At 42.5% G+C, this 24,684-nt stretch overlaps 1 pseudogene; it reads left to right on the top strand.

Moving 5' to 3' along the window:
• Nucleotides 1-22,640: 22,640 nt before the first annotated feature.
• Nucleotides 22,641-24,233, top strand: LOC117882093 (annotated as a pseudogene).
• The last annotated feature ends 451 nt before the right edge of the window (nucleotides 24,234-24,684 follow it).

Raw genomic sequence — 24,684 nt, forward strand, 5'->3', positions numbered from 1 at the left:
ACTGATACAAAAACAAGTGGCAAAGCACCCTTAGAATTTAAATTTCACTGTTCCCTCTCTATAAAGCAGGCCTTGCCCAGCCACACACTTTGGGAGAAGTCTTTGCTGTAAAAGAGGCATTCTACAAAGGACTTCAGTGAAGTTAGAAGTCAGAGAGCACTAGTAGCCTTATTGAAGGGAAAAGTTGCAGATAAAATGAAGGAGCATTGCAATTCAATCCGGAAGAGACTGTGAGAGAGGCACAGTCTGTTTCAGTCTTTTACTCTCTTGGCATGGTACAGGACTGTGAATAAGAATAAGGAAATGGAAATAACCACTCTATCCTGATTTCCACTCAAGGGAGAGACTGGAGCACTGATCATTAAGAGATCTCTGCAACTGCTTCCACCTGGGTATATTTATAAAGAAAAATTGTTACATGCAGGAGAGAGAGCATCGTAATGTTATGAATTCCTAACAGCTCGCTGTGAGCTGAAAGGCAAAATGTCTGGTAGAAAAGAGAAGCCTAGAGTCCCTTTGCAGCAACAATATGGTAGCATTGAGAGAGACAAAGAATAAGCTTACTGTAGATTTTATAGAGGTATAAATGAGAGACTTTCTCATCCCTCCCACCCACCAAAAATAATAGTGTAGACAAATGTATCCCTATTTAGTTGCTTAATAGGTCTAGAAATATATTCCTACTTTCAAAGATAAATGAACACAAAGTGCGTGTGAATCTTACTGTATCATATACACTTTTTTTTTTTGAAGAAACATCTGCCAATTTTCCCAGCTATTAGCAAAAATGCATGTGGAGCTGTAGCATTTCAAAGTGCATGGGGAAATCCTAGAACCTGCATATAGTTTGTGTATATTGGCTGCACAGAAGAGTGATCTATTGAGGATTTGGGATGTGGGGAAGGAACTAAATTTTCCCCTTTATCCCCACCAGTTCCAATTGTCCCTCTATATCATGCCCTAAACATAGCCAGGTGTGCTGGAGCGGAACATACACGGGATCCATAACCTCTTTCTAGGCTTCTTAGAACCTGTCCCCTCTTCTGTGCAATAAGAAATACACTGGTTTTGGAAACATGGGTTCAGATGAGAATCTAGGCCATGCAGAGACTTAATATTTTTGGCCTATCTGAAAGAGGTTGCTCTTAGTAATTCTATAGGTCCAGATTGTTAAAAAGTGCTCATTGAGCAAAATTCCCATTTAGGCATCTTAAAAATAATAATAAAAAAAAACGGCCAGGTTTCTAAAGTGTTCATCAGCACCCAATGTGGGTTTTTGGAAAATCTGGTCCATAAAATTCATTTTGTCTCAACTGTACTGAAGAATCATTAAATAATTCTATTGTATAATATACTCTTGTAAGATCTAGTTCACTTTCTCTGAGTTTCCATTTGAGCAGACCTTCCCCATGGTGAAACAGAATCTAAATTAGACCAAAATCTCCCTAGGATTCTTACCAACTTCCCTGCAGTATGAGGATGAATGTCTGTAAATTGCTTTGATGATGAAAAGTGACCTAGTATATAAGTACTAAGTATTTTTATTAATATTATAGTTATATCTATGTATCTATAGAGACAGCTCCTTCTTGCCTCATGCACATAATCCTATTGAATTCAGTGAATCTTCTTGTGTGAGTAAGGTGTGGAGGATTTGGCCCATAGCAGTTTTTTTTTTTAAAGAATTTATGGATATGTGGAGTAATTTTGATTGAGACAACTTATTAAATAAGGATGGAGCTCAGCTTGTAGTCCTGGCATCTGAAATGCTGGTGAGAAGATGACACTGTTCTCTAGAATTAATTAATATTTTGTTTATTATTGCTACAGTTCTACATAGATTTACATGGTGCTTTACGGACAGAGAAAAGAGGTGACACTCTAAACCCCTGTGTTTTGGACTGAAATCCCCATGGCACAAGGTTGAGCCCATGCAGGACTGGAACCTAAGCTATAGCATGGCTAAGGGTGGAAAATAAAGTAGAAGGGGGTATGGGAAAGAGGACACCTTTAACCATACAAATCACAGGATATCCTTTGACTGGTTTCTCTTTTTTCATTGTTTTGATACATGATGGGTGAGACCTTCAAGACGGCACAGCACTGACCTACCTCTGCTCCTACTGTTTTCTTTGGGAGCAGAACTGAGCCATGTCACGGGATGCTGTCTCAGACCGTGTGCTGTCTCAGCTGCTAAAGGGTTAATAGGAAAACTGACTGCCAGCTCCATTATGGCTGATTGGCAGATTCACAACAGCTGCAGAGATGAAAGGACTGCAGAGCAGAAGGGCAGGGTGGCTGCCAGAGAGGCTGAGGAGCCATAGAAAGTGGTAGTCTTCACTAGGAGGGGGCACCTAAGATCGAGGGTGACTGCTAAGAGGTCAGCACTGAGCACTTTGGTAAATCTTACACTATGTTTCTAGTCTGAGGGGAAATGAAGCAGGAATGATGGAGCAGAGGTCAGTATTGCAAGACTAGCCAAAAAGATATCTTGAGTGATTTGAAGGAATAAAAATAAGTATCATGGTGTGGAGAAAAGGTACTGATTGCTTACTGAGAAAGAGACCGGGGAGCAGCCTGGCATGTTGATCTGACAGAGCCTATGGTGTGAGTGGAAGAGTAATTGGAGATAATATTTTTATGTATGACAGAAGAGATGTAGGAAATAGAGGATGAAATACCTGAGAAGGAGATTGGAAACCAGTATAAAGGTCCAGGGATAAAGTCAGAGTGGGAAGCAAAGGAGACTATTTTTAACAGCAGAATGTCAGATGGATTGGAGGAGTGCAGAAGAGAGAATCGGAGAGACCTGAAAGAAGGTGAGAGATGATTAGGGCATGGACCAAAGGTATAGTAGCAGGGATAAAGGAGGAGGATCCAATTTTGGAGATACTTTAGAGGACATAACAGCCTGCTTATGGCAGGAAGAGAAACAATAGTTAAGGTTATGAAGCTGCGTCTCTGGGGAGAGGGTAAATTATTGATAAGAAAGAAAAGACAGTGTGGAGATGAGAGGGGTAAGATAAGAAGTCCCCCCACTGCCTGGTCCAATTTGAATTGGCTGGGAACAGCTGTTGGAAAGAGAGCTGGACATGCAGGACTGGGTGTGTGGGGAGAAAGCTTAAATACATTAGATACACAGGACCAAATTCAGAATTAGCCTATGGCGCACTTGTATCAGCTAGGCAGATGTAAACACTCTGTAAAATATCTCCAGCACAGGGAACCGCTATGCCAGGCACACAGCTGCTTCTCAGAGGCATTCGAGAACATGGCTGGAGGTGGTCGGAGGAGGAGCCATACCGAGAGCTGGTACTGCACCTCAGCAATTTCCTAATTCGGCAAATCCCATACAAGCTATGGCAACACAGAACACAAATCAAGGCATCCCTCAGGGCTTTCTTAGCCTATGGGTGTGGACAAATTAGTCCCTGGATTAAGCTGTCTCCAATCTCTCTGAGTCAGCATTACAACTGGTATAGGGATGAATTTGCCCTATAGTGCTTGGGCAGGCGGTGCAATGGGATGGGGACCAATAAAGGAGCTGTGAGGCAATGTAATGGAGAGTTTCTGGATACTACTATTTCCAACCAAGGAAGGCTCTAAAGACGTGATTGAAGAAGTAGGAGATCTAGTCAAGCCAAGGACCACAGATGGAGGTGAGGGGGTATAAGGAGAAGGACATGATTCATCATGTCACAGGAGAATGATAATGGAGCTGGGATCCTGGACTTGGTCATGAGAATCATTAGTGTCAACAGTGAGAGTATGGCCAGTAAATCGGTGAGAGCAGAAGTAAGATTGCAGAGAGTCCAGGAAAGTATTAGAGGAGAGGAAAATCCTGGCAGTAGAAGCTAGTGGTATAGGAAAGGAAGGAGTACTCAAGGAAGGAATTTTTCAGATAGACTATAATGTAGCATGTTTAAAAGCAGAGGGAAAGGACCAGAAGAAAGCGAGCAATTTCGATTGAAAACAGGGGAGTTTTTAGTGGGAGTGAAAGAAAAGGGCAGGAGCCAGAGGAAAGAGCAAGGTAAAAGAGGAGGTTTTTTCTTAGCATCCATTTTCCCTGAAAGAAATAGATGAAGTATCATTCTGTACATATTAATTTATACTCCAGGGGCTACCTCTAAACAATAATATATTCATATGCTGATGCCAATCAAGACAGAAAATCCTCCTTTCTGTAGACCAAAAACAGTAATTTAATGTTTTACTGTATTCTCCTGACATTTTGGAATATATTGTAGATAATGAATCATGACCAAGAATGATAAGACTATAAAAGTTTTAGATGGGCCACTCTGCAGGAAACATTTTATTCTGCATTTGCTGTAACTATTTCTTGCTGCTGATATGTTCTAAAGTCTGTTTACAAATAGTGTCAAAATAATGAGGAACTGAGAAGTCAAAAAAAACCCTGTACAGCTGATTCTTAAGCTTTAGTTTTGAAGTATATATTTTTCATGGTCACTGCATTTTTTCCCCTGAGCTTCAGCCCAAACCCAAATGCCTACACTGCAATTTTATAGCCCCACAGCCTAAGCCATGCAAACCCCAGTCAGCTGACCTGGGCTCTGAGACTCAGTGCCATGATTTTTTTTAATTGCAGTGTAAACATACTCTTAGTCTCTCCGTTCCTCCGTTCCCCATCTGTAAAATGGGCATAATAGCACTGCCCTATCCCACAGGGGTTGTTGTGAGGATAATTTCATTAAAGACTATGATGTGCTCAGACAGTATGGCAATGGGGAGGACATATAAGTAACTTACTTTCTATTCTATTCCACACTGTAAACAAACCTAATATATGACCAATTAATCCAAAGGGTTTATTCAAGTTAAACACTTTTCTAGATCAGGGGCTTATCTCCTGTGTAGTCTTGTTGACTCCAATAGAGTTGCACAGATGTAACTGAGGGCAGAATTTTGCTGCTAATGTTTCATTTCAGCAATAGGACATGACAGGCAGAGCATTTCTGGAGAATTTAAATTGTTGCCAAAGGCGAAGTGACTTTTACCTCCTAGAAAGCTTAACAAAAGAAAACCTAAAAGAAAACCCTGCTTTAGTATGACAAGTACATTTTAAAATATCATGGAATTAGTACAGTTTCCCTGAACTTTAAGCTGTTGTCAGATTCATATAACCATTGACATCCCAATAGTTCTTTTGGTCATCTTCAATTATTTCCCAGCCCTCCCGTCCCTTTGCCATGGTCTCCATTGGCACAACTATTCTCCAGGCATTTTTTAAAAGGATAGATTCACAAAATGACAGTGAGGAGAAAGAGGTGCCACCCTTTTAACTTCTAATACAGTGGTTAGGGCAATCCCTTGTGCTCTGGTACAGGGATTTGAACTTGGATCCCCCACTTCCCACGAGAGTACTCTAAACTACTAGGCTATGGGCATTCTGAAGTCACGCTGTCTCTGTCTGTCCTGTTGAAGCTGTTCCACTTTGTATAAATAATTAAATATTCAGCGGATCAGGGACTTGAATTTGGGTTTCCCACCTCCCAAGTTATAGAGTAATTCTCCCTCTGTGTGTATGACAATGATTAGTTAACTGTTCCACACACAGCAGAACAGCTTCAATAGGAAAGATTGAGAGAGACCCATCCAAGAATAGCCCATAGCCTGGTGGTTGGGGCACTATTCTAGGAATGGGGAGAAAGAATAGTCTGACCCATTTCTGAAGAAACCCACCCTGGATACATCAGTTCACTCAGTGTCAAACTGCTATTCCTGAGCAAGCTTTTTAGAGAAGCTAACCAATGGCCAAATGTTAATGTAATAGAAACTAATATCTTTGACCAATATAATCTGTATTCAGGCCAAGACACAGAACTGAAACCTCTCTAGTGGCTCTGGTGGATGATATCCTGCTGATCATTTATAGATGATCCATTCCCATCTTCCTGGATCTCTGTGCAGCATTCAACACTTGACCATAAATTACTGTTCTGCCTGAGTAAGGTGACAGGGTCCTGGGTAATGCACTAAAATAGTTTAAGTCTTTCTTGGAGGTACATAACCAATGAGTAGTGATGGGAAACTACACCTCCATCCACTAGACACTTCTCTTGTGGAGTCTTACAAGAATCTATCCTCCATTCCTATTCAACATCTACATACAGCACGTAGGTGAACTGGTCAGATGACCTGGATTCAAGTGCCAGCAATATGCAAATGATACACAGCTCCATCTATCTTTCAATACTTATGACCATACCACAACTACTAGATGGCCCAGTGATTGGACAAAATCAGCTCATGGATGAAGGCCAGCTAGTTGAAGCTAACCCAGAGCAAGGCAGAGGTGATGCTATGGGCAGAGGAAAGCATTTGGAAGAGTTTGCAGCCACACTACAATTCTCTTTGGATGAAGGTGCACACGCCTGCAATCTGTCAGTTCAAGTCCATAGTTTAGGACTGTCATGTATTCCTCACTGATGCTAAGCTCCAACATAGTGATATCCACAAGTAAATACTTTCTATCATTTTTACTTTGTTAGGAGACTCTGTCCCATCCTGGCAATGCAGTGTATCTGGGCATGAAGCCTTCAGTGCCTAGAAAACTCCAGCTGGTACAGAACCCTGGAGTATATCCCCTCAGCAACACTGGCTACTGCAAGCATTGAAATGCGTTCACTCCCTATGCCAGCTTCCCATAGAACATTAGTTCTCAAACTTGAGTAACCCGAGGACCCACATTTTGATTTAAAATGTTACTTCGGACCCCCAGACCCCTGCTGAGCTTGGGCCCAGCCCTCAATCCACCCCTTCCCCAAAGACCCCACCCCACGTCTTTCCACCCCCGCTCCACCCCTGGCCCTCCTTTTCCCCACTTCTTTCTGCCCTCTCCCCCGAGCACCCCTCATCCCCCCTCCTGACCCTCCTTCCCAGCGCCTCCTGCACGCCGGGGAACAGCAGTTCTGCAGCATGCAGGAGGCACTGGGAGGGAGGCGGAGGAGTTGATCAGTGGGGCTGGTGGCCCCAGACATGATTCCACCCCCTCCCCCAAGCACATCCCATCTCCGCTCCTCTCCCTGCCTCCCAGCGCATCCTGCCCACCGGGGAACAGCTGTTCTATAGCATGCATGCAGGAGGCACTGGGAGGGAGGGAGGAGGAATTGGACCCTTTGGAGTATCCTCGCGGACCTCCAGTTTGAGAAACGCTGCCGTAGAATATCTAATCAAGTTTATCTTGCCTGCCTGTGTCTTCAAGCTGTTTAAACCACTTAAGAATACTAGTGCAATAGTTTAGAACAATAAAAACAATATTTTACTCTCCCAATAAACATATGAGCTAAATTTGAAAATAAAATAATTAATGAGTTGTTAGAGCAATAACTTCCTATGAAAAATCCTTTGCCACAAGTCATAACGCTTAAAGTCATAGACCTTTACTTACCACTAAGCTGTTGACTTATCCCCATCTATCATTTCTTCCCTGACCTCAGTTCTCTTAGAAAATATCCAGTCACTACATTTGGTTTCTGTCATGGTTCCTCAGGGTGCACAGTCACCATGGATAATCCCTCTGCTTAAGCAAAAGAGACACTTCCTGATGCTTAACTGGGTGTCGGCTCCCTGACACCACCATTTTGTTAGCCACCCAAACAATTTCTTCAGAGCTCTTATTTTGCATTGCAGGTTAACAATAGGTGCATCACAGTCCCTTAGCCCCTCAAACAGTATCCACCTGTAGTATCCAGCCTCTGATGTTGGACACTCACAGTAATCACCAGGTTTCCAGTTCCCAGGTGAACAGTATACACACAGCTTGATTGGTACAATTCAGAAACAGGTCCTTTAGAGTATTGCAACACTGGGATATATTTATAGTGAAACAATCATACATTTATTATCAAAGGTTAAAATTTATGAGATACTGAGTAAGGATAATGAAAATAGAAATGGTTACATATAAAACAAAAAGGATAACATGCTTTTCAGAGTCTAAACTTAATTTCAATAGGCTAAAATCCTTGTCTAAAGTAGTTTTTCTCCTAAAGCATTCTCCCAGTGTCACCAACCTACATGGCTGGAGTCCACCATTCTTGGATGAAAAACCACTGTCTGGTTGCTCTCTCAGTGATGGATAGAGATGTGTCCTTTTGCCTTTCCCTTATATTCCCCAAAGTCGTCATTTTTGTCCTCAGAGTTAGGGGAAAAAAACCTAATCTTTATTCTCTGTGCCTGGTGACTTTAAGTTGACTTCACATCCTCATGTTGATGTCATATGCAAATAGGCTTCCTGTGTGTTGACTTACAATGCTTAATTTACATTTGATAGAGAGATACACAACTTATCTGTTGTCTGAAATAAACTTGTTTGTCAGCTCTACCTTGGATACCGGATTTAAAAGATATGTTTAATACACATACACAGCTTCTTAAATACCATATGTCACACAGGTTATAAGGATAAATGTGATCCTGGCCATCATCTGAGATCTCAGATGACATTCTTTATAGATAAATACTATGACATCAATATGTTAAATGTAATGAGTTTGTAAGGCCTGATAGGAGAAGTTGTTATAGAACAGTGAAGCCTTTGCCAGTTGTTATTGAGCAGCTCTTATGGTCACAATCTTCAATCCAAATGTTTAACTAAATCAGAATAATCATCAAGTGTATTTAATCACAAATTAAGAGATTTTTGATTCTGCATAAGTATTGATTTAATGATGCAAGGCAGCTATGAATGGTATTATGCAAAGTGTTGAGAAGGAATAATTGATGCAAGGTGAATCTTGTTCTTTACAATAATTTTATTTTTGGTAGAAATCTCTCTCTTTTGATTGCAGGATGTTGCTGAAGGGTTTGAACAATCTTCCATTAAAGTATAAATTCATAGAATCATAGAATATCAGGGTTGGAAGGGACTTCAGGGAGGTCATCTAGTCCAACCCCCTGCTCAAAGCAGGACCAATCCCCAACTAAATCATCCCAGCCAGGGCTTTGTCAAGCCTGACCTTAAAAACCTCTAAGGAAGGAGATTCCACCACCTCCCTAGGTAATTCCAGTGCTTCACCACCCTCCTAGTGAAAAAGATTTTCCTAATATCCAACCTAAACCTCCCCCACTGCAACTTGAGACCATTACTCCTTGTTCTGTCATCTGCTACCACTGAGAACAGTCTAGAGCCATCCTCTTTGGAACCCCCTTTCAGGTAATTGAAAGCAGCTATCAAATCCCCCCTCATTCTTCTCTTCTGCAGACTAAATAATCCCAGTTCCCTGAGCCTCTCCTCATAAATCATATGCTCCAGCCCCTAATCATTTTTGTTGCCCTCCGCTGGATTCTTTCCAATTTTTCCACATCCTTCAGGACACAGTACTCCTGATGAGGCCTCCCAATGTCAAATAGAGGGGAATGATCACGTCCCTCGATCTGCTGGCAATGCCCCTACTTACACAGCCCAAAATGCCATTAGTCTTCTTGGCAACAAGGGCACACTGTTGACTCATATCCAGCTTCTTGTCCACTGTAACCCCTAGCTCCTTTTCTGCAGAACTGCTGCCTAGCCATTCGGTCCCTAGTCTGTAGCAGTGCATGGGATTCTTCCGTCCTAAGTGCAGGACTCTGCACTTGTCCTTGTTGAACCTCATCAGATTTCTTTTGGCCCAATCCTCTAATTTGTCTAATTCTATATTCTCAGAGAGTTAAAAAAAAACAACAACCACCACCGGGACTTGAGCTCATCCGATGATAGTTAAGTCACATTGTTCTCATTGACCAAACACTTGCATCCCTAGGGAGTCCAGATATTCAATGAAAGAATAGTGCAATCTGTTATAGGTCAAAAAATCTACAGGCTACATTTCAGCTACACACCTGCTTAACATTCTATTTAGCATCCCTTTCATGGTCTTTAGAACAATTACATTGTATTTTGGCATTTCACTCCCATTAATTTTATTTAAGAAGGCTTGAAACTGGACCATTGAGTTTGTCCCCCACCTTCTTACTGTCTTCTGTCTGGTGGAAGAAAAAAGAAATAATTAAGCTTGGAGTTTGTAAATATCATTGCATATGCAAGTATAATGACTTAAAGGCAGTTGATTACTTTTGATTTAATGTTGATATGAAACTTAGTTTTATTGGTTACTGCGTAGTACAAAAAAGAGCATTTGCATTTGTTCTTCTAGCACTTTGTCACTGTTTTTATTATAACTTTTCCTGTCACCCAAGCAGCTGCCAAAACCTTTGATTAAATTGAAAAGGTGGGATACAGGCAAATTTATCTGATATTATTATAAGATCCTGTTAACTGAAATGCCTATTTCCCTGATCTAAATCCACATTTTAATGTTTAATTATTATAATTCAAAGTGGTGTATTTCTTCAGTTTTGAGCGGAACCAAAGTTTAATGTACTTACTGGAAAAAGCAGGTATTATCCAATCATTATAAAATTGTGTCTAGGAACAAAACAGAATTATAAGTGCAGGAATATTCTTAATTAGAATAACTTGTATTTCTGTTAGGCCATAATCTGGTATATAGGCACCGAGTTTATAATCTCACAGGCGGGTGCTCACCCCCGGCTCTGCCCAGACCCCGCCCCCACTCCACCCCTTCCCTCAATGCCCCACTCCCACCCTTCTTCTTCCCACCCTTGCTCTGCCCCTTTCCCCGCCCCTTCCCTGCCTCTTCCTGCCCCTGCCCACAGTTCCACCTCCTCCCCCCCCAGCACCTCCTGATGCCGCAAAACAGCTGTTCCATGGTGGGCAGGAGCCTCTGGGAGGGAGGGGGAGGCACTGATCTATGGGGCCTCAGGTAGGTGGGAGGCACTGGGAGGGGGTGGGGAGATACTGGACGGGGGATGTGGGTGGGTGCTAACCACCCACTATTTTTTTCCATTGGTGCTCCAGCCCCGGAGCACCCACAGAATCTGTGCCTATGATCTGGTATGTAGCTGGTGAAATAATACCAAAGTGATATTTATTTTAAATCTTTCAGTTTAAGTAGTTTTCCAATAGCTAAGACATTTTAAATTGTTTAAATACCATATTTGCATAGAATTAGCATTGACGGGAACGCATATTTGGTCCTTAATAGTGAATCTATTCAGAAAATCTTTACTGAACAAAAGTGTAGGCAACACATTCTCAAACATCCATAAAAGTGATTGTTGCAACTATCAAAGAACAACTTCCTTCTAGTGTCTGCATTGCTTTGATGTTGCTGTTTAAAGAAAGTATCATAGGTACCTAAATATAATAGCACATTTTTCAACAAATTAAAGATGGGCAGGATTTACATTATCTGACTCCAGGTGATTAACACTTCTGCATCTACTAATCCCATCCTGCTGTTTGATTCCAAAAGGTGGTAATTCCAAGAGTGATGTGAAAACATGGCAGCATTATGTTGATATTAAATTACTTAATTATTCTGTATTGCTCAGTTAATGCGATGCAGTTGAACATGATATGTTTTATTAAAAGATGGAAGTGCCTTTGGGGGAGGAGAGTTTGTAAATAAGACACAGCATATTTCAAAGTAAAATGATACTAAATACAGCATCGTATAGATGAAAATAATTTGCGTCTATGAATTACCTGTTATGCAGCATTGTTGCTATTCTTACCAGCCATCTTTTTGCCACATAGACACTGGGTTTTATTTCAGCTAGCCATGGGGTATACTGTATAATCAAATTTGTAATTTCATATAAAATGTATTGTTTGACAGCATCTTGTGAAAAGGACCGAAATCATTTATTCACCTTTGACACAAAAACTGCTAAGCCATCTTGGGTGAGGGGAAAGGGGGAAGAAGTCATGTAACACTGTGCTGCATCCTGCAATAGTAGATGTTCTTAGAAAACATATGTCTCCAACTAAGGCCTTGTCTACACTACAGAGTTTTGTCGACAAAACAATGAATGCGTACACACTGTGATGCGACTTTTGGTGGCAAAAATGCCCTGTTTTGGCAACAAAATAAAACCACCCTGACGAGAGACATAAGGCTTTTTGCACAAAAATTTTATCAACGAAGTGCCAGTGTGGACACCATGCTTGATTTTATCACGTTAATTAGCCTCCAGGAGGTGTCCCACAATGTCCATCCTGACTGCTCTGGTCAGCAGTTTGAACTCCACTGCCCTGCAACCAGGTAAACAGCCATCTGCCCCTCCCCCTTAGAAGCCCCGGGAATTTTTGAAATTCCATTTCCTGTTGGGTTGGCGTGGAGAGGTCTCATTACATCTTCCCAGGTGACCATGGTGGCTTATCACAGCAAGCACTCTCCTGCTTGGACCACTGCGGAGCTGCTGGATCTGCTTAGTATATTGGGGAGAGGAGGCTGTGCAGTCCCAGCTGTGCTTGAACCATAGGAATTTTGATACCTATGGGCAGATTTCTGGAGGCTTGTGTGAAAAGGGCTATGATTGGGACATGCTGCAGTGCAGACCTAAGATAAAGGAGCTGAGGCATGCGTACCTTAAGCCGAAGGAGGCAAACTGTCGTTCCGGTGCTGTACCCAAGATCTGCCAGTTCTACAAGGATTTGGGTGTTGTCCTCAGTGGCGACTGCACCTCTACCACCAAGAGCCCTGTGGATTCTTTGGCAGGCCTGGAGGCAGCAGAAAGAGGACCTAACCTGGAGGACGAAGTCATCGATGAAGAGGTGGAGTTAGACAACAATGTGGAGCTCCCAGTGGGGTCGCCTGGTGGGGCAGACAGCCAGGAACTGTTCACCACTCCCGAGGTGTCTAGCCAGTCTCAGCAGTTGCTCTCTGGCGAGCAAGAAGCAGGAGAGGAGACGCCTGGTAAGTGGTTGTGGTTTGTGTAGTGCGGAGATGGGTTCAGGGTATAGAAATGTACAAGGCTGGCTATGTTTCTGTGTGCTGGACATTCCCCTGTGCAGCTAAGCAGTATGGCGGAACAGGGTGTTGATGCACACCGAGCTCTCATGGGAATCCTCCAGAGAGATCTCTAGGAAAGTTTCCTGGAGGTACTCAGCAATCCTCTGCCAAAGGTTCCTTGGCAGAGCAGCTTTGTTCCTTCCCCCGTTGTAGGAAACTTTCCTGTGCCATTAGGCAATCACTTGTATAGGGATCAGAGCGGCACACAGGCAAGTAGCACAGGGACTAGGGCAGAAGCCACAAGTATGTAGTAGATGTGCCCTTGCTTCCCTGCTTACCCTCAGAGATATGTGCTACAGTGACCCCCGCCTATGGAAAAGTGTGGGAGAATTTTAGAATTTTTTCCCTGGTTGGCTGGTATACAACCTTTGCAGAGAGCTCTTTTCCACATGTAGAGTGCCCCCCAGGCCAACACTCACTATAGATGTGTGCTTGCCAAGGGTCAGTGAGAAAGTGATTGTTATGTTACCAAAGATGTATTTTACTGAAATGTTTCAATGTTATGAGTGAGCATAACGATCATGCTTCTGTGCATTGTTCCTTCTGCTTCGGCAGATGTGGCCTTCAGGAACACTCCCCATGCACCGGCCAAGCATCTCTGCCAGATAAGAAAGTGCCCAAGACAGATAAAAGAAGACATGTTCTTTGTCTTCTCCAATGCAGAGAAAAGGGAACACAGGGAGTGGAGGGAACCCAAATGGCAGGACAGAAAAGAAAATCAGGAGTTTGCTCAGGACGCTACTGAGCGGATGATTAAAGTAATGGAGGAGCAAACACAGATACTGAAGTCCTTAATAATGCTGCAGACTGAGCAGATGCGTGCCCGCCCTCCCCTGAATCACATTCAGAACTCTTTTCCGTCACCATCCGCACCCCGGCCCTCCCCACCATTCCCCCCCTCTGCCAGCACAGTCCTTTCAGCTTTCCAGGACTTCTCGGTTTCCCCTTCACCCCCTCAGACAACTTTCAAAATGATAGCTGGACCTACACACAGCTCTGAATGTCTGTCTTTCCTCCTTTCCCACCAAGCATCTTTGTGTGGGGTGTGTTTTCTTCTGCAATAAAAGTTTTTGAATGGTAACTCAGCTTTATTTGTTTATTACAAATTGAGTTAGCAGGCACTACCAATACATAAACAAGCAGTTTAATCATTTGCTTCCTGGAATTTAAGGCCCCAGATTTCTCCATTGCTTACACTGGTCTACAATTTTTGAGAATTCATCTGCTTCAGAGATAAAATGTGCTATTTATTATGTATTTTGATGTGCTGAATTCAAATATGGCAATTAAAACAACTGATTGGCTACTGTTTCTAAGATATTTAAGTTTTTACATTTCATGTCTATGTATATTGTGTAGATAGAGTTTTAATCATAAATTGTAAACCTAGGTCTTTTCATGCATTTATGGTTGCTTTACATGATAATATTTCACCTGTCCTGTTTATGTAACACTTTAAAAATCAGCAAAAGGGTTATATAAATAAAATTTATTATGAAACAAAGGCAAAAAACTATTATGTACATAGTTTAGTCCTATTCAGTGTCTACTCGGTGCTTCTTGGCTTGTCTCTTGTATTCATTAAATGGAGCATCTCTTGTCACTGTCCAGCAATAGTTTGCAAGCATTGATGGGCTCCATTTGCCCTGATAGCGTTTCTCCATTGTTGCAATGTCCTGGTGAAATTGCTCACTGCTCCGCAGTTCGGTGGAAAAAAATCTAGATGAGAGTGCAAAAAAATATCTCTTTAGTGACATGTTGCAACCAAGGCTTTTGTATGCCTTGAGGAGGTTTTCCACCAACAACCTGTAGTTGTCTGCCTTGCTGTTTCCGAGAAAATTTATTGCCACTAACTGGAAGGCTTTCCATGCCGTCTTTTCCTTGCCACGCAGTGCATGGTCAATGCATCATCTCGAAGAAGTTCACGAATCTGAGGACCAGCAAAGACACCTTCCTTTATCTTAGCTTCACTTAACATTGGAAATTTTCCACGGAGGTACAAGAAAGCTGCTTGTGTTTTGTCAATGGCCTTGACAAAGTTCTTCATCAGACCCAGCTTGATGTGTAAGGGTGGTAACAAAATCTTCCTTGATTCAACAATTGGTGGATGCTGAACACTTTTCCTCCCAGGCTCCAATGACTGTCGGAGTGGCCAATCTTTCTTGATGTAGTGGGAATCTCTTGCACAACTATCCCATTCTCAGAGAAAACAGCAGTACTTTGTGTATCCAGTATGCGGACCAAGCAAGAGAGCAACAACCTTCAAATCGCCACAAAGCTGCCACTGATATTGGTCATAGTTTATGCACCTCAAAAGTTGTTTCATGTTGTCATAGGTTTCCTTCATATGGACTGCATGGCCAACTAGATTGATGGCAAAACATTGCCATTATGCAGTAAAACAGCTTTAAGACTCGTCTTGGATGAATCAATGAACAGTCTCCACTCAACTGGATCGTGAACGATGTTGAGGGCTGCCATCACACCATCGATGTTGTTGCAGGCTACAAGATCACCTTCCATGAAGAAGAATGGGACAAGATCCTTTTGACGTTCACGGAACACAGAAACCCTAACATCACCTGCCAGGAGATTCCACTGCTGTAGTCTGGAGTCCAACAGCTCTGCCTTACTCTTGGGTAGTTCCAAATCCCTGACAAGGTCATTCAGTTCACCTTGTGTTATGAGGTGTGGTTAAAAGGAGGAGTATGGGAGAAAATGTGGGTCCTGTGACATTGATGGTTCAGGACCAGAAGTTTCATCCTCTTCCTCTTCCTCGTCTGACTCAAGTGAGAGTGATTCTGGTGCATCAGGAACCGGCAGTCCTTCTCCATGGGGTACTGGGCGTATAGCTGATGGATAATGCACAGTCCACTTTTTCTTCTTTGACACACCTTTCCCAACTGGAGGCACCATGCAGAAGTAACAATTGCTGGTATGATATGTTGGCTCTCTCCTAATCATCGGCACTGCAAAAGGCATAGATTTCCTTTTCCTGTTCAATCACTGGCGAAGATTTGTTGCACAAGTGTTGCAGCATATGTGTGGGGCCCACCTCTTGTCCTGATTTCCAATTTTGCAGCCAAAATAAAGGTGATAGGCTTTCTTAACCATACTGGTTATACTGCGCTTTTGTGATGCAAAAGTCACTTCACCACAAACATAGCAGAAGTTATCTGCACTGTTGACACAAGTACGAGGCATCTCTGCTCACTTTGGCTAAACAGAAATGTGTCCCTTTGCAAAATCAAACATTGACAAATAAGAGAGCATGACACTGTATGATTTCTAGAGCTAATATAGGGCAATTTGTTCAGCAGAGTGATGTAAGCTTCGTTATGATTGCATCATCCATGACTTCTAGGAATAACATGATACAATTCATATCATGTATGACGCAATACCAGCTTCAGATTGCATCATTCATTGTTTTGCCTAAAAAGCAAGTACTGTCCAAACCCAGTCATAGATTTATTCATAGATCCAGTCAAAGATGTATTTTAGTCATTTCTGGTTTAAATTGAGATCCCTTCCCTTTATAACTCACTTATCCTCCGCCATTCCCAAGTCAAGGGTCGTATATACTGACCCAATAGCATATCTTGAAAACTAGAGCCAATCAACAATTTTAAGCATCATTTTCGTTCTCAGTGACCCAGAATTAGTAAAGTTTGCCTACATTTATTTCAGAAGCATTTTGGCTGTAGAGCAGTGTTATTAGGAAAACTACATGTAATGTAATGTAGCACCAATCACAATACATTACTGGTTCTCATTTTCAAAATGTTGCCTCAAAGCCTCCCTGATTTGAATTGCCCCCCCTCTAGGCCCCTGTGATAGCCCTTATATCTGGCTGCTCAAAATCAGCAGCAAAGCGGTCTGCCTCAACACTCCACCCCTGAGCTAACCTTTCACCCTTAGCTTTACAAAGATTATGCAGCGTACAACACACGGCTATGACCATGGGAATATTAATAGAATCATAGAAGATTAGGATTGTAAGAGACCTCAGGAGGTCCTCTAATCCAACTCCTTGCTCAAAGCAGAACCAACCCCAACTAAATCATCCCAGCCAGGGGTTTGTCAAGCTGAGCCTTAAAAACCTTTAAGGATGGAGATTCCACCACCTCCCTTGGTAACCCATTCCAGTGCTTCATCACCCTCCTAGTGAAATAGTTTTTCCTAATATCCAACCTAGACCTCCCACACTGCAACTTGAGACCATTGCTCCTTATTCTGTCTTCTGCCACCACTGAGAACAGCCTAGCTCCATCCTCTTTGGATATTATCCTCATTGAGGTCTAACCTGCCATAAAGGTATCGCCAGCATGCCTTTAATCTGCCAAAGGCACATTCCACTGTCATCTGGCACCTACTCAGCCTGTTGTTGAAGCGCTCCTTACTGCTGTCCAGGTTTCCCGTGTAAGGTTTCATGAGCCATGGCTGTAAGGGGTACGCTAGGTCTCCCAAGATCGCTATGGGCATTTCAACATCCCCCACTGTAATCTTCTGGTCTGGAAAGAAAGTCCCCACTTGTAGCTTTCTATACAGGCACCGTTGGTGAAGATGCATGTGTCATGCACCTTCCTGGTCCACCCCATGTTGATGTCAGTGAAACACGCATGGTGATCCACAAGCACCTGCAACACCATGGAGAAGTACCTCTTCCGATTGATGTACTCCATCTCAAGGCAGTCTGGTGTCAAAACTGGAACATGTGTGCCATCTATCTCCCCTCCACAGTTAGGGAAATCCATTTCTGCAAAGACGTCCATTATTTCACGCACATTTCCCAGAGTCACAGCCCTTCATAGGAGGATGCGATTAATTGCCATGCACACTTGCATTAATGCAGCACCAATGGTCGACTTACCAATTCCAAATTGATTTGCAACTGACCGGTAGCAGTCTGGAGTTGCCAGCTTCCACACAGCAATCACCACATGCGTCTCCAATGATAGGGCAGCTCTTATTCTGGTGTCTTTGCACTGTAGTGCTGGGGTGAGCACTGCACACAGTTCCAGGAAGGTGGCTATCCGCATCCAAAAGTTCTGTAGCCACTGCTCATCATCCCCGACCTGCATGGGGATATGATTCCACCATTCAGTGCTTGCTTCCCGAGTCCAAAAGTGACAGTCCACAATCTGCAGCTGTTCCATGAATGCCAAAAGCAATCTAAAGTTGCTCCTATCCATATGGGATATGAGTCAACAGTGTGTCCTTGTTGCCAAGAAGGCTAACGGTATTTTGGACTGTATAAGTAGGAGTATTGCCAGCAGATCGAGGTACGTGATAATTCCCCTCTATTCAACATTGGTTAGCCCTCATCAGGAGCACTGTGTCCAGTTTTGGGCCCCACACTACAAGAAGGATGTGGAAAAATTGGAAAGAGTCCAGCGGAGGGCAACAAAAATGATTAGGGGCTAGAGCATTTGACTTATGAGGAGAGGCTGAGGGAACTGGGATTATTTAGTCTGCAGAAGAGAAGAATGAGGGGGGATTTGATAGCTGCTTTCAACTACCTGAAGGGGGTTCCAAAAAAGATGGATCTAGACTGTTCTCAGTGGTAGCAGATGACAGAACAAGGAGCAATGGTCTCAAGTTGCAATGTGGGAGGTTTAGGTTGGATATTAGGAAAATCTTTTTCACTAGGAGGGTGGTGAAGTACTGAAATGGGTTACCTACGGAGGTGGTGGAATCTCCTTCCTTAGAGGTTTTCAATGTCAGGCTTGACAAAGCCCTGGCTGAGATGATTTAGTTGGGGATTGGTCCTGCTTTGAGCAGGGGGTTGGACTAGATGACCTCCTGAGGTCCCTTCCAACCCTGATATTCTATGATTCTATGGTATCACACAGCATTTCAGGCAACTGGGAGTCTTATTCAGTTAGGAACTTCATGATTAACTGAACTGCCATCCGGGATGTCTTCATGACAGTTATCAGAGCATAGGAGAGCAGTGTGGGATCCATCCCTTCACACAGAGATGGTGGGGTGAACAGCAAACAAGGGCCATTGAAAAATGCCATGAAAGAAAGCCAGAAGCCCATGGAATGCTGGGACAGAAAACAATGCATCATGGGACATTGAGCCCAGTCCCAAGATGTACCGCAATCCGCTCTGCCTTCCCACAAGACGTAGCAGCAGAAGGTGTCGAGCTGGACTGTGGGATATGTATTCACAATGCATTGCTCACACTGTCAATGATAGTGCCCAACTGTGGATGCGCTCTGCTGACAGAGTATGACCATGCATTACCGATTTTTATTATAGTGCTTTTTGAATGTTGAAATAACTTTTGTCGACAAAACTCGGTATTGTAGACAAGGCCTAATATTTTAGGGCTTTCTACTGCCACTGACCACCGTAACATCTAAACACCTTTCACATAAAATAGTGACTGCTGGACTTCATGGAATCTCTGACTTCACTTCTTTCTCAGGTTTTAGGAGGCTCTGTTTCCAATGTGTGTGCGTCTCTGTGTTTTAAGGTTGATGACTGTGGATAAAATAGGTGTTATGTTTAAACATCTTGATTTAAATGTTCAACAGAGCTGTTCTTGCTATATCCAGAAGCTGGGCTGATTTTTGGTGTATTCTGTATTAATAACCCACCAAGAATTTTATGGTAGATGTATTTTATAAATTATTTAAAAATAATTGATTACCTCATCACAGATGTGCTGCATATTGTGTAGTATGCATCCTTTGTGCAGTTGCTCTCAGAAATGATGTATGCTCTGCTGTGGAAATTAACACTTCTGTTTCTGAAGCCTATTGTGGTAGCAGGATGTAATTCAGCTAGACTATGAGGAAGACTTTTTCTAGATTGGTAGTGGCAAGCATTGACATGGTAAACTTGCAATTTTGAAACCCTGAAGTACTAATTGTTATCCTTTGAATTGCTAAGCAAGCTGAATAATGCAAGGTCACTGCAACTCTTGTGGAAATTATCTTAAATTATCCTTTCATTCTTTGTGTTTCAAGACTTGAGAACTTGCCTTTCATAGTGGTTGTGACACCCAATGCAGCCAGCAGTAAAAATAATTGAAAATGTCTCTCCAGAGCACTTAGTATTATATTAGAGTGTACAAGCTGTTTAGCTAAAATCATAGAGTTCAGTCCTGCAACATTCTCAACAGTCAAGTCCAATCAAGCACTTAAGCATATGTTAAACTTTGACTTCAGCAAGACTACTCACTTGCTTAAAGTTAATGGGATATTTTAGTTTAAATCAGTGGGTAAAATTGTGGCCCCCATTAAAGTCAATAGCAATCTCCTGTTTACTTAAATGGGGCAAGATTTTCACCCAATATTTAAAAACATCTAATTTAGAGTATATAGGTCACTTATTCCTAAAAATCCAGAAATAACTGGGATGGGGGTCAACTGACCAACATTAAGAGTCTTACTACCCTCATTTAGTACCATCCCTGTGACACTGTAGCCCTCCTTCTGCAGTTTTTCTCACCCCTTCTTTTGTCATCTAGCTTTTAGTTCCTCCTTTCATCTTTCACTTTCTTTCCTCCCCCAGTGGCTCTTTCTTAGATAATGTAATGCACATGATACTATATATACTTTGGTTTATGAATAATAATATCCTAAAAACCTATGTTTTAACTATGTTAAAAGAACATCAAGTTGCAAAATGAAGCACTCAAAAGTTAGGAAATGCCAGAATTCAGGTTGCCCATGCAACTTTAATTTGGCCTCTCTCTATGCATTATAATCGTCTTCAATTAAATGATCATATATGGAAAAAAAATAACAGGTTCCCTGACTTGTTCAGTCACTGGGTAATTAGGTATTCAATATTCTTTTATTCTCCTCATTCAATGTGTCCCCCAAGGCCTTTTTTAATACCCACCATCCAAGTTCTGCACTGAATATAAAATTATTGATATCTTCCTGGGCATTTCTATAGTGATAGTCCCATAATAGCTGATCGCTTCTAAACATTAATGAATTTATCTTCATAATGTCTCACCATGTGAGATTAGATGTCATCATTATTCCCTTTTTACAGCTCAGGAGCTGAGGAACAGAAAGAATAACGGCAAAATAGTCAGAAGTCTACACCAATTGTGGGGGCCCAACTTGAGAGAGATAGGACATGATTTTTCAGAGTACTTAACATTTTTATAACAAGTTACATAGTCAAAGCAGGGCTCCAGTCAACTTCAGTTGCCATTTTAAGTGTGTGACACTCCTGCAAATTTGATCCCAGGTGTCTCACATAGGGCTCCCAGAAACAAGGGAACACACAATCTGTGAAATGTTTTAAGTGACTTGCCCAGCATCATATAGGAACTCTGTGGAAAAGGCAGAGATAGACACCAGTTCTCTAGGTTGACATTAAACATCCTTACCTTTTCTCTTCTTGTGAGCCCTTGCCTCGTTTTCTACACACCTTTCTGTTTGTGCAACAAATGAGGCAGAGGTACAATAGATCAGTGTTTTTCAAAGTACGGGTCATGACCCAGTACTGGGTCGTGGAATGTTAGGCACTGGGTCGCCTTGCTGATTCAAATTATAAGGATCGTTGGCGCGCAGCAGCTCTAAAGGACCGTGCAGCAGGGACCTGGAGAGGAGAGAGGGGTGGGCGGGAACTGGGGAGGGGAGCAAGTTGGGGCTTGCAGGGCTGCTGTGGACCTCTCCCCCGGACCCAGAGCTCGCTGCCTGCTGGCAGGGAGAGAGAGAGGTCCTTCCCCAGGAGCTAGCTGCTGCCAGCGGGGAGAGGGCTGGGAGGAGTCCTCTAGCCCAAGCCCTGGAGCAGCTTGCCTGCACCCCATACTCCTCATCCCTGGCCCCGCCCCAGAGCCTACACCCCCAGCCAGAGTCCTCACCCCCACCCCCACATCCCAACCCTCTGCCCTAGCCCTGAGCCCCCTCCTGCACCCTGAATCCCTCATCCGCAGCCCAACCCCACAGCCCTCACCTGCGCATCCCAACCCTCTGCCCCAGCCGTGAGCCCCCTCCTGCACCTTGAACCCCTCATCCCCAGCTCCATCCTAGAGCCTTCACCCCCAGACAGAGCCCGCACCTCACCCTCTGGCCTACCCAGGACACCTCCCACACTCTGAACCCCTCAGCCCCATCCCATTAATTTTGTTATGTGCACCAATATGTTTGTCACACATCACCTCCATATTGGTGCACATAACAAGATTCATTCTGCACATGAGTGGGAAAAATTAGAGGGAACACTGATTACAACACCATTAGAATAACATTACAATTATACATGCATAACATCGTGCTTCCGGTATTTGCACAGAGTTGCATTTTACACCTACTACGTATTACACACTACACACGTGGACAATGCAGTTTGCATATTATCTCCTAAACTGGTTTTCCTTTCAACCCACTGCTGTGTGGAGACTAAGATTTTTGCATGATTTTTGATAACCACCAAAAAAGCTGGAAAATATGGATCATTTTGTAATAAGAAAAAGAAGTTTGGAAACACAACCATCAAATCCATCAACATCTGCGAAAGTGTAAGTACGCCATGCACAACAGAAAAGTCTAGCAGTAAAAATGAACAGGCTGCTTCCACCTCATCTGAACAGCCAACTAAAAAGAAAAAATCATGTCCGAGGAAGTACAGTATTGATTCTTGAAATATGGCTTCATCAGTTGTGCTAAAGCAAACCAAGAACCAAAGCTCCAATGTGTTATTTGCACCAAAGTGCTTGCAAACGAGAGTTTAAAACCGTCAAAGTTGAGGAGACATTTAGAAACAAAACATACAGAACTCATGGATAAACCATTGGGCTATTTTCTAAGGAAGCAATGGGAACTTAACTTATCAGGTCAGGTTCTCAGCAGGTCAACCACCTTGAATGATAAAGCACAACTGGCATCGTATTTGGTTTCATATCATGTGGCAAAAGCGAAAATGGCCCAGACAGTTGCTGAAAAAGTTATTCTTCCAGCATCTGTGGATATGGTGTGGACAATTTTTGTGGAGAAGTCTGCTGAAAAATTGAAAGGTATTCCTCTCAGTGATAACACAGTGTCTCAGCGAATACATGATATTGCAGAGAATTTGGAAGCTCAACTTGTAGTGTGGTTACAGTCAGTCGGGGATTTTGCTATACAACTTGACGAAAGTACTGTTATTTTGGATTGCGCAATGCTGTTAGTTTATGCGAGGTACGTATGGCAAGATGATTTTAAGGAGGATTTGCTGTGTTGTCTGACCCTACCAACAAATATAATGGGGGCACAGATATTTGACGCACTGAATGACTGCATAGTTGGAAAATACAAACTGGAATGGGATAACTGAAAGGAATAACAAGTGACGGTGCAGCAAATATGACTGGAAAAAATCTGCGAGGCAGCTGGCAATGACATTGTTTGGAATCGTTTCATTCACCGCGAAGCTTTGGCGTCCAGGAGTATTCTTTCTGATCTTATGGCAGTACTGAATGAAGCAATCAAAATCGTGAACTTCATTAAAGGGAGCTCACTTAACAGCAGGCTTTTAGAAGTGCTATGCTCAGACATGGGAGCAGAACACATGCATTTACTGTTTCACACTGAAGTAAGGTGGCTGTCACGGGACAGAGTGCATCCCAGGGTGTACAAACTCAGGAAAGAGATTCATGTTTTTTTGGTGGTGAAAGTGTCTAACCTGGCAACTTTGTTTGATGATGACAGTTGGTTAATAAAGTTGTCATATCTTGCTGACATTTTCTCGATTTTTAAATGAACTAAACTTACTAAAGTTACAAAGAAGATGCAATGATTGGTTTCGACATTGTGTAATTAAAAGTCATTGGCACTGTGGCAAGCACGTCTGAAAAGTAATCAGCCCAGCTACTACATGTTCCCAACACTGTTACAATGCATTGAGGAGAACACCACCAGTGAGGAAAAAGTGAATGAAATGAAAACTATTATACAGTTGCATCTCGCTGCTCCATCTGATAGTTTTAGTTGCAATTTCCCAATAAAGGACTTTGAATATTTGAATGAAAAATGCTGGGTGAAAGATCCTTTTGCTTTCAAAAACTGAGTCAACAATGGAGCTAAATCTGACACCTTAGCAAGAGAATGAACTGCTGCATCTCACCTGTGATAACACTCTGAAAACACGGCACAAGTCAATAAACTTGTCATCATTTCCAAAGAAAATCCACTGCTAAGTAAAGTAAGTGTGCTCTTGTTGCTGCCTTTCACAACAACCTACATGTGTGAAGTGGGATTTTCAACTATGACAAGACTGAAAACCAAAGAAGGGAACCGACTGAACAGTGGATCTGATATGCGGGTAGCCCTTTCATCCTGTGATTCTGATTGGAACGAGATCATGATGAACAAACAGGCCCACTAGTCACATTAAGTAAGTGAAACTCAACCTGATCGCCTTTATAGTGTTTTGTTTAAAAGTAATGGCTTTTTCTAGTGTTATGTAAAATGGATTAGGCTGGAATGTATTGCATTATTAAGATGTTATGAAAACTCTAGTCAAAAGATATACGGTAATTATGTTGGATCATGGACATCAACAGTTTTCTTCAATTGGGTCACGAGAAAAAAAGGTTGAAAACCACTGCTATGGATAATAGCTTCATTTGTTCCCAAAGCATTGCCAATCCTGTGCACTGAATGAGACAAGGGTCCTGTGGAAAAAATAGTGTGAGTCAATGTACTTCAAGAAGGTATTATAATGCAAATGCACAAAGGGGGCCAATTAAGATTGCACAGTCAACCTTAATTCCAGTATTTCCTAACTTTTGAGAGCTGGACCTTGCAACTTGAATAATGTTCTTTTAACATCCAGTTTACGTAAA

The sequence above is a fragment of the Trachemys scripta genome, chromosome 8 (genome assembly GCF_013100865.1).
Source record: "Trachemys scripta elegans isolate TJP31775 chromosome 8, CAS_Tse_1.0, whole genome shotgun sequence".
NCBI lineage: Eukaryota > Metazoa > Chordata > Testudines > Emydidae > Trachemys > Trachemys scripta.